Consider the following 15,518-nt stretch of genomic DNA (forward strand, 5'->3'; position numbering starts at 1 on the left):
GGCTATATACACAGGGTACCAGTACCGAATCGATGTGCAGGGGTACGAGGTAATAACTTGGCTATATACACAGGGTACCAGTACCGAATCGATGTGCAGGGGTACGAGGTAATAACTTGGCTATATACACAGGGTACCAGTACCGAATCGATGTGCAGGGGTACGAGGTAATAACTTGGCTATATACACAGGGTACCAGTACCGAATCGATGTGCAGGGGTACGAGGTAATAACTTGGCTATATACACAGGGTACCAGTACCGAATCGATGTGCAGGGGTACGAGGTAATAACTTGGCTATATACACAGGGTACCAGTACCGAATCGATGTGCAGGGGTACGAGGTAATAACTTGGCTATATACACAGGGTACCAGTACCGAATCGATGTGCAGGGGTACGAGGTAATAACTTGGCTATATACACGGGGTACCAGTACCGAATCGATGTGCAGGGGTACGAGGTAATATCTTGGCTATATACACAGGGTACCAGTACCGAATCGATGTGCAGGTGTACGAGGTAATAACTTGGCTATATACACATGTTACCAGCACTGAATCGATGTGCAGGGGTACGAGGTAATAACTTGGCTATATACACAGGGTACCAGTACCGAATCGATGTGCAGGGGTACGAGGTAATAACTTGGCTACATACACATGTTACCAGCACTGAATCGATGTGCAGGGGTACGAGGTAATAACTTGGCTATATACACATGTTACCAGCACTGAATCGATGTGCAGGGGTACGAGGTAATAACTTGGCTATATACACAGGGTACCAGTACCGAATCGATGTGCAGGTGTACGAGGTAATAACTTGGCTACATACACATGTTACCAGCACTGAATCGATGTGCAGGGGTACGAGGTAATAACTTGGCTATATACACGGGGTACCGGTACTGAGTCGATGTGCAGGGGTACGAGGTAATAACTTGGCTATATACACGGGGTACCAGTACCGAATCGATGTGCAGGGGTACGAGGTAATAACTTGGCTACATACACATGTTACCAGCACTGAATCGATGTGCAGGGGTACGAGGTAATAACTTGGCTATATACACGGGGTACCAGTACTGAGTCGATGTGCAGGGGTACGAGGTAATAACTTGGCTATATACACGGGGTACCAGTACTGAGTCGATGTGCAGGCGTACGAGGTAATATCTTGGCTATATACACGGGGTACCAGTACTGAGTCGATGTGCAGGGGTACGAGGTAATAACTTGGCTATATACACAGGGTACCAGTACCGAGTCGATGTGCAGGGGTACGAGGTAATAACTTGGCTATATACACATGTTACCAGTACTGAATCGATGTGCAGGGGTACGAGGTAATAACTTAGCTATATACACGGGGTACCAGTACTGAGTCGATGTGCAGGGGTACGAGGTAATAACTTGGCTATATACACGGGGTACCAGTACTGAGTCGATGTGCAGGGGTACGAGGTAATATCTTGGCTATATACACGGGGTACCAGTACCGAGTCGATGTGCAGGGGTACGAGGTAATAACTTGGCTATATACACGGGGTACCAGTACTGAGTCGATGTGCAGGGGTACGAGGTAATATCTTGGCTATATACACGGGGTACCAGTACTGAGTCGATGTGCAGGGGTACGAGGTAATAACTTGGCTATATACACGGGGTACCAGTACCGAGTCGATGTGCAGGGGTACGAGGTAATAACTTGGCTATATACACGGGGTACCAGTACCGAATCGATGTGCAGGGGTACGAGGTAATAACTTGGCTACATACACATGTTACCAGCACTGAATCGATGTGCAGGGGTACGAGGTAATAACTTGGCTATATACACGGGGTACCAGTACCGAATCGATGTGCAGGGGTACGAGGTAATAACTTGGCTACATACACATGTTACCAGGACTGAATCGATGTGCAGGGGTACGAGGTAATAACTTGGCTATATACACGGGGTACCAGTACTGAGTCGATGTGCAGGGGTACGAGGTAATAACTTAGCTATATACACGGGGTACCAGTACTGAGTCGATGTGCAGGGGTACGAGGTAATATCTTGGCTATATACACGGGGTACCAGTACTGAGTCGATGTGCAGGGGTACGAGGTAATAACTTGGCTATATACACATGTCACCAGTACTGAATCGATGTGCAGGGGTACGAGGTAATAACTTAGCTATATACACGGGGTACCAGTACTGAGTCGATGTGCAGGGGTACGAGGTAATAACTTGGCTATATACACGGGGTACCAGTACTGAGTCGATGTGCAGGGGTACGAGGTAATATCTTGGCTATATACACGGGGTACCAGTACTGAGTCGATGTGCAGGGGTACGAGGTAATAACTTGGCTATATACACGGGGTACCAGTACTGAGTCGATGTGCAGGGGTACGAGGTAATATCTTGGCTATATACACGGGGTACCAGTACTGAGTCGATGTGCAGGGGTACGAGGTAAGAACTTGGCTATATACACGGGGTACCAGTACTGAGTCGATGTGCAGGGGTACGAGGTAATATCTTGGCTATATACACGGGGTACCAGTACAGAGTCGATGTGCAGGGGTACGAGGTAATAACTTGGCTATATACACGGGGTACCAGTACCGAGTCGATGTGCAGGGGTACGAGGTAATAACTTGGCTATATACACGGGGTACCAGTACCGAGTCGATGTGCAGGGGTACGAGGTAATAACTTGGCTATATACACGGGGTACCAGTACCGAATCGATGTGCAGGGGTACGAGGTAATAACTTGGCTATATACACGGGGTACCAGTACTGAATCGATGTGCAGGGGTACGAGGTAATAACTTGGCTACATACACATGTTACCAGTACCGAATCGATGTGCAGGGGTACGAGGTAATAACTTGGCTACATACACATGTTACCAGTACCGAATCGATGTGCAGGGGTACGAGGTAATAACTTGGCTACATACACATGTTACCAGTACCGAATCGATGTGCAGGGGTACGAGGTAATAACTTGGCTACATATACATGTTACCAGTACCGAATCGATGTGCAGGGGTACGAGGTAATAACTTGGCTACATACACATGTTACCAGTACTGAATCGACGTGCAGGGGTACGAGTTAATAACTTGGCTATATACACATGTTACCAGTGCTGAATCGATGTGCAGGGGTACGAGGTATTAACTTGGCTATATACACAGGGTACCAGCACTGAATCGATGTGCAGGGGTACGAGGTAATAACTTGGCTATATACACGGGGTACCAGTACTGAGTCGATGTGCAGGGGTACGAGGTAATAACTTAGCTATATACACGGGGTACCAGTACTGAGTCGATGTGCAGGGGTACGAGGTAATATCTTGGCTATATACACGGGGTACCAGTACTGAGTCGATGTGCAGGGGTACGAGGTAATAACTTGGCTATATACACGGGGTACCAGTACCGAGTCGATGTGCAGGGGTACGAGGTAATAACTTGGCTATATACACATGTTACCAGTACTGAATCGATGTGCAGGGGTACGAGGTAATAACTTAGCTATATACACGGGGTACCAGTACTGAGTCGATGTGCAGGGGTACGAGGTAATAACTTGGCTATATACACGGGGTACCAGTACTGAGTCGATGTGCAGGGGTACGAGGTAATATCTTGGCTATATACACGGGGTACCAGTACTGAGTCGATGTGCAGGGGTACGAGGTAATAACTTGGCTATATACACGGGGTACCAGTACTGAGTCGATGTGCAGGGGTACGAGGTAATATCTTGGCTATATACACGGGGTACCAGTACTGAGTCGATGTGCAGGGGTACGAGGTAAGAACTTGGCTATATACACGGGGTACCAGTACCGAGTCGATGTGCAGGGGTACGAGGTAATATCTTGGCTATATACACGGGGTACCAGTACAGAGTCGATGTGCAGGGGTACGAGGTAATAACTTGGCTATATACACGGGGTACCAGTACCGAGTCGATGTGCAGGGGTACGAGGTAATAACTTGGCTATATACACGGGGTACCAGTACCGAGTCGATGTGCAGGGGTACGAGGTAATAACTTGGCTATATACACGGGGTACCAGTACCGAATCGATGTGCAGGGGTACGAGGTAATAACTTGGCTATATACACGGGGTACCAGTACTGAATCGATGTGCAGGGGTACGAGGTAATAACTTGGCTACATACACATGTTACCAGTACTGAATCGATGTGCAGGGGTACGAGGTAATAACTTGGCTACATACACATGTTACCAGTACCGAATCGATGTGCAGGGGTACGAGGTAATAACTTGGCTACATACACATGTTACCAGCACTGAATCGATGTGCAGGGGTACGAGGTAATAACTTGGCTATATACACGGGGTACCAGTACTGAGTCGATGTGCAGGGGTACGAGGTAATAACTTGGCTATATACACAGGGTACCAGTACCGAATCGATGTGCAGGGGTACGAGGTAATAACTTGGCTATATACACAGAGTACCAGTACCGAATCGATGTGCAGGGGTACGAGGTAATAACTTGGCTATATACACAGGGTACCAGTACCGAATCGATGTGCAGGGGTACGAGGTAATAACATGGCTATATACACAGGGTACCAGTACCGAATCGATGTGCAGGGGTACGAGGTAATAACTTGGCTATATACACGGGGTACCAGTACTGAATCGATGTGCAGGGGTACGAGGTAATAACTTGGCTATATACACAGGGTACCAGTACCGAATCGATGTGCAGGGGTACGAGGTAATAACTTGGCTATATACACATGTTACCAGTACCGAATCGATGTGCAGGGGTACGAGGTAATATCTTGGCTATATACACAGGGTACCAGTACCGAATCGATGTGCAGGGGTACGAGGTAATATCTTGGCTATATACACAGGGTACCAGTACCGAATCGATGTGCAGGTGTACGAGGTAATAACTTGGCTATATACACATGTTACCAGCACTGAATCGATGTGCAGGGGTACGAGGTAATAACTTGGCTATATACACAGGGTACCAGTACCGAATCGATGTGCAGGGGTACGAGGTAATAACTTGGCTACATACACATGTTACCAGCACTGAATCGATGTGCAGGTGTACGAGGTAATAACTTGGCTATATACACAGGGTACCAGTACCGAATCGATGTGCAGGTGTACGAGGTAATAACTTGGCTATATACACATGTTACCAGCACTGAATCGATGTGCAGGGGTACGAGGTAATAACTTGGCTATATACACAGGGTACCAGTACCGAATCGATGTGCAGGGGTACGAGGTAATAACTTGGCTACATACACATGTTACCAGCACTGAATCGATGTGCAGGGGTACGAGGTAATAACTTGGCTATATACACATGTTACCAGCACTGAATCGATGTGCAGGGGTACGAGGTAATAACTTGGCTATATACACAGGGTACCAGTACCGAATCGATGTGCAGGGGTACGAGGTAATAACTTGGCTATATACACAGGGTACCAGTACCGAATGGATGTGCAGGGGTACGAGGTAATAACTTGGCTATATACACAGGGTACCAGTACCGAATCGATGTGCAGGGGTACGAGGTAATAACTTGGCTATATACACAGGGTACCAGTACCGAATCGATGTGCAGGGGTACGAGGTAATAACTTGGCTATATACACAGGGTACCAGTACCGAATCGATGTGCAGGGCTACGAGGTAATAACTTGGCTATATACACAGGGTACCAGTACCGAATCGATGTGCAGGGGTACGAGGTAATAACTTGGCTATATACACAGGGTACCAGTACCGAATCGATGTGCAGGGGTACGAGGTAATAACTTGGCTATATACACAGGGTACCAGTACCGAATCGATGTGCAGGGGTACGAGGTAATAACTTGGCTATATACACAGGGTACCAGTACCGAATCGATGTGCAGGGGTACGAGGTAATAACTTGGCTATATACACAGGGTACCAGTACCGAATCGATGTGCAGGGGTACGAGGTAATAACTTGGCTATATACACAGGGTACCAGTACCGAATCGATGTGCAGGGGTACGAGGTAATAACTTGGCTATATACACAGGGTACCAGTACCGAATCGATGTGCAGGGGTACGAGGTAATAACTTGGCTATATACACAGGGTACCAGTACCGAATCGATGTGCAGGGGTACGAGGTAATAACTTGGCTATATACACGGGGTACCAGTACCGAATCGATGTGCAGGGGTACGAGGTAATATCTTGGCTATATACACAGGGTACCAGTACCGAATCGATGTGCAGGTGTACGAGGTAATAACTTGGCTATATACACATGTTACCAGCACTGAATCGATGTGCAGGGGTACGAGGTAATAACTTGGCTATATACACAGGGTACCAGTACCGAATCGATGTGCAGGGGTACGAGGTAATAACTTGGCTACATACACATGTTACCAGCACTGAATCGATGTGCAGGGGTACGAGGTAATAACTTGGCTATATACACATGTTACCAGCACTGAATCGATGTGCAGGGGTACGAGGTAATAACTTGGCTATATACACAGGGTACCAGTACCGAATCGATGTGCAGGTGTACGAGGTAATAACTTGGCTACATACACATGTTACCAGCACTGAATCTATGTGCAGGGGTACGAGGTAATAACTTGGCTATATACACGGGGTACCGGTACTGAGTCGATGTGCAGGGGTACGAGGTAATAACTTGGCTATATACACGGGGTACCAGTACCGAATCGATGTGCAGGGGTACGAGGTAATAACTTGGCTACATACACATGTTACCAGCACTGAATCGATGTGCAGGGGTACGAGGTAATAACTTGGCTATATACACGGGGTACCAGTACTGAGTCGATGTGCAGGGGTACGAGGTAATAACTTGGCTATATACACGGGGTACCAGTACTGAGTCGATGTGCAGGCGTACGAGGTAATATCTTGGCTATATACACGGGGTACCAGTACTGAGTCGATGTGCAGGGGTACGAGGTAATAACTTGGCTATATACACAGGGTACCAGTACCGAGTCGATGTGCAGGGGTACGAGGTAATAACTTGGCTATATACACATGTTACCAGTACTGAATCGATGTGCAGGGGTACGAGGTAATAACTTAGCTATATACACGGGGTACCAGTACTGAGTCGATGTGCAGGGGTACGAGGTAATAACTTGGCTATATACACGGGGTACCAGTACTGAGTCGATGTGCAGGGGTACGAGGTAATATCTTGGCTATATACACGGGGTACCAGTACCGAGTCGATGTGCAGGGGTACGAGGTAATAACTTGGCTATATACACGGGGTACCAGTACTGAGTCGATGTGCAGGGGTACGAGGTAATATCTTGGCTATATACACGGGGTACCAGTACTGAGTCGATGTGCAGGGGTACGAGGTAATAACTTGGCTATATACACGGGGTACCAGTACCGAGTCGATGTGCAGGGGTACGAGGTAATAACTTGGCTATATACACGGGGTACCAGTACCGAATCGATGTGCAGGGGTACGAGGTAATAACTTGGCTACATACACATGTTACCAGCACTGAATCGATGTGCAGGGGTACGAGGTAATAACTTGGCTATATACATGGGGTACCAGTACCGAATCGATGTGCAGGGGTACGAGGTAATAACTTGGCTACATACACATGTTACCAGGACTGAATCGATGTGCAGGGGTACGAGGTAATAACTTGGCTATATACACGGGGTACCAGTACTGAGTCGATGTGCAGGGGTACGAGGTAATAACTTAGCTATATACACGGGGTACCAGTACTGAGTCGATGTGCAGGGGTACGAGGTAATATCTTGGCTATATACACGGGGTACCAGTACTGAGTCGATGTGCAGGGGTACGAGGTAATAACTTGGCTATATACACATGTCACCAGTACTGAATCGATGTGCAGGGGTACGAGGTAATAACTTAGCTATATACACGGGGTACCAGTACTGAGTCGATGTGCAGGGGTACGAGGTAATAACTTGGCTATATACACGGGGTACCAGTACTGAGTCGATGTGCAGGGGTACGAGGTAATATCTTGGCTATATACACGGGGTACCAGTACTGAGTCGATGTGCAGGGGTACGAGGTAATAACTTGGCTATATACACGGGGTACCAGTACTGAGTCGATGTGCAGGGGTACGAGGTAATATCTTGGCTATATACACGGGGTACCAGTACTGAGTCGATGTGCAGGGGTACGAGGTAAGAACTTGGCTATATACACGGGGTACCAGTACTGAGTCGATGTGCAGGGGTACGAGGTAATATCTTGGCTATATACACGGGGTACCAGTACAGAGTCGATGTGCAGGGGTACGAGGTAATAACTTGGCTATATACACGGGGTACCAGTACCGAGTCGATGTGCAGGGGTACGAGGTAATAACTTGGCTATATACACGGGGTACCAGTACCGAGTCGATGTGCAGGGGTACGAGGTAATAACTTGGCTATATACACGGGGTACCAGTACCGAATCGATGTGCAGGGGTACGAGGTAATAACTTGGCTATATACACGGGGTACCAGTACTGAATCGATGTGCAGGGGTACGAGGTAATAACTTGGCTACATACACATGTTACCAGTACCGAATCGATGTGCAGGGGTACGAGGTAATAACTTGGCTACATACACATGTTACCAGTACCGAATCGATGTGCAGGGGTACGAGGTAATAACTTGGCTACATACACATGTTACCAGTACCGAATCGATGTGCAGGGGTACGAGGTAATAACTTGGCTACATATACATGTTACCAGTACCGAATCGATGTGCAGGGGTACGAGGTAATAACTTGGCTACATACACATGTTACCAGTACTGAATCGACGTGCAGGGGTACGAGTTAATAACTTGGCTATATACACATGTTACCAGCGCTGAATCGATGTGCAGGGGTACGAGGTATTAACTTGGCTATATACACATGTTACCAGTACTGAATCGATGTGCAGGGGTACGAGGTAATAACTTGGCTATATACACGGGGTACCAGTACTGAGTCTATGTGCAGGGGTACGAGGTAATAACTTGGCTATATACACAGGGTACCAGTACTGAGTCGATGTGCAGGGGTACGAGGTAATATCTTGGCTATATATACGGGGTACCAGTACTGAGTCGATGTGCAGGGGTACGAGGTAATGACTTGGCTATATACACGGGGTACCAGTACTGAGTCGATGTGCAGGGGTACGAGGTAATAACTTGGCTATATACACATGTTACCAGTACCGAATCGATGTGCAGGGTTACGAGGTAATAACTTGGCTACATACACATGTTACCAGTACTGATTCGATGTGCAGGGGTACGAGGTAATAACTTGGCTATATACACATGTTACCAGTACTGAAACGATGTGCAGGGGTACGAGGTAATAACTTGGCTATATACACATGTTACCAGTACCGAATCGATGTGCAGGGGTACGAGGTAATAACTTGGCTACATACACATGTTACCAGTACTGAATCGATGTGCAGGGGTACGAGGTAATAACTTGGCTACATACACATGTTACCAGTACTGAATCGATGTGCAGGGGTACGAGGTAATAACTTGGCTACATACACATGTTACCAGTACTGAATCGATGTGCAGGGGTACGAGGTAATAACTTGGCTATATACACATGTTACCAGTACTGAATCGATGTGCAGGGGTACGAGGTAATAACTTGGCTACATACACATGTTACCAGTACCGAATCGATGTGCAGGGGTACGAGGTAATAACTTGGCTACATACACATGTTACCAGTACCGAATCGATGTGCAGGGGTACGAGGTAATAACTTGGCTACATACACATGTTACCAGTACTGAATCGATGTGCAGGGGTACGAGGTAATAACTTGGCTATATACACATGTTACCAGTACTGAATCGATGTGCAGGGGTACGAGGTAATAACTTGGCTATATACACGGGGTACCAGTACTGAGTCTATGTGCAGGGGTACGAGGTAATAACTTGGCTATATACACAGGGTACCAGTACTGAGTCGATGTGCAGGGGTACGAGGTAATATCTTGGCTATATATACGGGGTACCAGTACTGAGTCGATGTGCAGGGGTACGAGGTAATAACTTGGCTATATACACGGGGTACCAGTACTGAGTCGATGTGCAGGGGTACGAGGTAATAACTTGGCTATATACACATGTTACCAGTACCGAATCGATGTGCAGGGGTACGAGGTAATAACTTGGCTACATACACATGTTACCAGTACTGAATCGATGTGCAGGGGTACGAGGTAATAACTTGGCTATATACACATGTTACCAGTACTGAATCGATGTGCAGGGGTACGAGGTAATAACTTGGCTATGTACACATGTTACCACTACCGAATCGATGTGCAGGGGTACGAGGTAATAACTTGGCTACATACACATGTTACCAGTACCGAATCGATGTGCAGGGGTACGAGGTAATAACTTGGCTACATACACATGTTACCAGTACTGAATCGATGTGCAGGGGTACGAGGTAATAACTTGGCTATATACACATGTTACCATTACTGAATCGATGTGCAGGGGTACGAGGTAATAACTTGGCTATATACACGGGGTACCAGTATTGAGTCGATGTACAGGGGTACGAGGTAATATATTGGCTATATACACGGGGTACCAGTACTGAGTCGATGTGCAGGGGTACGAGGTAATAACTTGGCTATATACACGGGGTACCAGTACTGAGTCAATGTGCAGGGGTACGAGGTAATAACTTGGCTATATACACGGGGTACCAGTACTGAATCGATGTGCAGGGGTACGAGGTAATAACTTGGATATATACACGGGGTACCAGTACTGAATCGATGTGCAGGGGTACGAGGTAATAACTTGGCTACATACACATGTTACCAGTACCGAATCGATGTGCAGGGGTACGAGGTAATAACTTGGCTACATACACATGTTAATAGTACTGAATCGATGTGCAGGGGTACGAGGTAATAACTTGGCTATATACACATGTTACCAGTACTGAATCGATGTGCAGGGGTACGAGGTGACAACTTCGCTATATACACATGTTACCAGTACTGAATCGATGTGCAGGGGTACGAGGTCATAACTTGGCTATATACACATGTTACCAGTACTGAATCGATGTGCAGGGGTACGAGGTAATAACTTGGCTATATACACATGTTACCAGTACCGAATCGATGTGCAGGGGTACGAGGTAATAACTTGGCTATATACACATGTTACCAGTACCGAATCGATGTGCAGTTGTACGAGGTAATAACTTGGCTACATACACATGTTACCAGTACTGAATCGATGTGCAGGTGTACGAGGTAATAACTTGGCTATATACACATGTTACCAGTACTGAATCGATGTGCAGGGGTACGAGGAAATATCTTGGCTATATACACGGGGTACCAGTACTGAGTCGATGTGCAGGTGTACGAGGTAATAACTTGGCTATATACACATGTTACCAGTACTGAGTCGATGTGCAGGGGTACGAGGTAATATCTTGGCTATATACACGGGGTACCAGTACTGAGTCGATGTGCAGGGGTACGAGGTAATAACTTGGCTATATACACGGGGTACCAGTACCGAGTCGATGTGCAGGGGTACGAGGTAATAACTTGGCTATATACACATGTTACCAGTACTGAATCGATGTGCAGGGGTACGAGGTAATAACTTAGCTATATACACGGGGTACCAGTACTGAGTCGATGTGCAGGGGTACGAGGTAATAACTTGGCTATATACACGGGGTACCAGTACTGAGTCGATGTGCAGGGGTACGAGGTAATATCTTGGCTATATACACGGGGTACCAGTACTGAGTCGATGTGCAGGGGTACGAGGTAATAACTTGGCTATATACACGGGGTACCAGTACTGAGTCGATGTGCAGGGGTACGAGGTAATATCTTGGCTATATACACGGGGTACCAGTACAGAGTCGATGTGCAGGGGTACGAGGTAATAACTTGGCTATATACACGGGGTACCAGTACCGAGTCGATGTGCAGGGGTACGAGGTAATAACTTGGCTATATACACGGGGTACCAGTACCGAATCGATGTGCAGGGGTACGAGGTAATAACTTGGCTATATACACGGGGTACCAGTACTGAATCGATGTGCAGGGGTACGAGGTAATAACTTGGCTACATACACATGTTACCAGTACTGAATCGATGTGCAGGGGTACGAGGTAATAACTTGGCTACATGCACATGTTACCAGTACTGAATCGATGTGCAGGGGTACGAGGTAATAACTTGGCTACATACACATGTTACCAGTACAGAATCGATGTGCAGGGGTACGAGGTAATAACTTGGCTACATACACATGTTACCAGTACCGAATCGATATGCAGGGGTACGAGGTAATAACTTGGCTACATACACATGTTACCAGTACCGAATCGATGTGCAGGGGTACGAGGTAATAACTTGGCTACATACACATGTTACCAGTACTGAATCGATGTGCAGGGGTACGAGGTAATAACTTGGCTATATACACATGTTACCAGTACTGAATCGATGTGCAGGGGTACGAGGTAATAACTTGGCTATATACACATGTTACCAGTACTGAATCGATGTGCAGGGGTACGAGGTAATAACTTGGCTATATACACGGGGTACCAGTACTGAGTCTATGTGCAGGGGTACGAGGTAATAACTTGGCTATATATACGGGGTACCAGTACTGAGTCGATGTGCAGGGGTACGAGGTAATGACTTGGCTATATACACGGGGTACCAGTACTGAGTCGATGTGCAGGGGTACGAGGTAATAACTTGGCTATATACACATGTTACCAGTACCGAATCGATGTGCAGGGGTACGAGGTAATAACTTGGCTACATACACATGTTACCAGTACTGAATCGATGTGCAGGGGTACGAGGTAATAACTTGGCTACATACACATGTTACCAGTACTGAATCGATGTGCAGGGGTACGAGGTAATAACTTGGCTACATACACATGTTACCAGTACTGAATCGATGTGCAGGGGTACGAGGTAATAACTTGGCTATATACACATGTTACCATTACTGAATCGATGTGCAGGGGTACGAGGTAATAACTTGGCTATATACACGGGGTACCAGTATTGAGTCGATGTACAGGGGTACGAGGTAATATATTGGCTATATACACGGGGTACCAGTACTGAGTCGATGTGCAGGGGTACGAGGTAATAACTTGGCTATATACACGGGGTACCAGTACTGAGTCAATGTGCAGGGGTACGAGGTAATAACTTGGCTATATACACGGGGTACCAGTACTGAATCGATGTGCAGGGGTACGAGGTAATAACTTGGATATATACACGGGGTACCAGTACTGAATCGATGTGCAGGGGTACGAGGTAATAACTTGGCTACATACACATGTTACCAGTACTGAATCGATGTGCAGGGGTACGAGGTAATAACTTGGCTATATACACATGTTACCAGTACTGAATCGATGTGCAGGGGTACGAGGTGATAACTTGGCTATATACACATGTTACCAGTACTGAATCGATGTGCAGGGGTACGAGGTAATAACTTGGCTATATACACATGTTACCAGTACTGAATCGATGTGCAGGGGTACGAGGTAATAACTTGGCTATATACACATGTTACCAGTACCGAATCGATGTGCAGGGGTACGAGGTAATAACTTGGCTATATACACATGTTACCAGTACCGAATCGATGTGCAGTGGTACGAGGTAATAACTTGGCTACATACACATGTTACCAGTTCTGAATCGATGTGCAGGTGTACGAGGTAATAACTTGGCTATATACACATGTTACCAGTACTGAATCGATGTGCAGGGGTACGAGGTAATAACTTGGCTATATACACATGTTACCAGTACTGAATCGATGTGCAGGGGTATGAGGTAATTGAGATAGTGTCACGTAACCTTAACCCCTGTCACCATCGTTACGCGCACCTGTGCATCATCAGACTCACCTGGACTCCATCACGTCCCTGATTACCTGTCCTTTATATGTCACTCCCTTTGGTTCCTTCCCCAGGCGTCATTGTTTCTGTTTCTGTGTCATGTCTGTGTGCTGTTAGTGTTTCTTGTTTTTGTATTGCGTTGTGTTTATTTATTAAAACACTTGCTTCCCTGAACTTGCTTCCCAGCTCTCAGTGCACATCGTTACAGATAGATATGTACATATAACTAGGAATAAAGTGACTAGGCAACAGGAAAGATAATAAACAGTAGCAGCAGTGTATGTGATGAGTCAAAGGAGTTAGAGCAAAAAGGGTCAATGCAGATAGTCCAGGTAGCTATTGGTGAACTATTTAACTAACTATTTAGCAGTCTTATGGCTTGGTGTAGAAGCTGTTCAGGTCCTGAGGGTTCCAGACTTGGTGTATCAGTACCGCTTGCCGTGGGGTATCAGAGAGAAAGGTCTATGACTTGGGTGGATGGAGTCTTTGACACCTCCTGGTATAGATGTCCTGGATGGCAGGGAGTGTGGCTCCAGTGATGTACTGGGCCGTACGCACTACCCTGTGTAGCACCTTGCGGTCGGATGCAGAGCAGTTTCCATACCAAGCGGTGATGCAGCCAGTCAAGATGCTCTCAATGGTGCAGCTGTAGAACATTTTTAGGATTTGAGGGCTCCTGCCAAATATTTTCAGCCTCCTGAGGGGGAAGAGGCGTTGTCTTGCCCTCTTCACGAAAGTGTTGATGTGTGTGGACCATGATAGTTCCTTAGTGATGTGGAAACTGAGGGACATGAAGCTCTCGACCTGCTCCACTACAGCCCCGTCGATGTGGATGGAGGTGTGCTCAGTCCTCCATTTCCTGTAGTCCATGATCAGCTCCTCCTGCTAACGTTAACGGAGAGGTTGTTGTCCTTGCACCACACTGCCAGGTTTCTGACCTCCTCCCTGTAGGCTGTCTCATCGTTGTCAGTGATCAGGCCTACCACCATCGTGTTGTCATACCTTGTCAGAATGTGTTCATGTGTAAAAAGAAATATGTATTCAACAGCAAATAGTAATGTCTCAGATGGCTTTCTGTGTAGTTTTATCTTAAAGGGACATTTCTACATTTTTCTACTTCATATTCATCATCTCCAACACCACCACAACATACTGTATGTGAAAATGGCGCGTTTCTATGTTTTGTAGTAAAAAAGATGGAGGAAGATAAGTGGAATTGGAAACACTTATCTTCCTCAATCTTTTTTACTACAAAACATAGAAACGCATCACAGATGTTGATGTTGGGGTGGTGCTGGAGAATTGTTTTATTTATTTCCTTTTAATGTTGGACACCTGTTAACTGTACAAAAGCCTTACCAGTTCAATGTTATTGGTCATTTACACTGAGTATACAAAACATTAAGGACACCTGCTCTTTCCATGACATAAGCTGACCAGAATCCAGATGAAAGCTATGATCCCTTATTGATGTCACTTC

The sequence above is a fragment of the Salmo salar genome, chromosome 14 (genome assembly GCF_965601325.2).
Source record: "Salmo salar chromosome 14, fSalSal1, whole genome shotgun sequence".
NCBI lineage: Eukaryota > Metazoa > Chordata > Actinopteri > Salmoniformes > Salmonidae > Salmo > Salmo salar.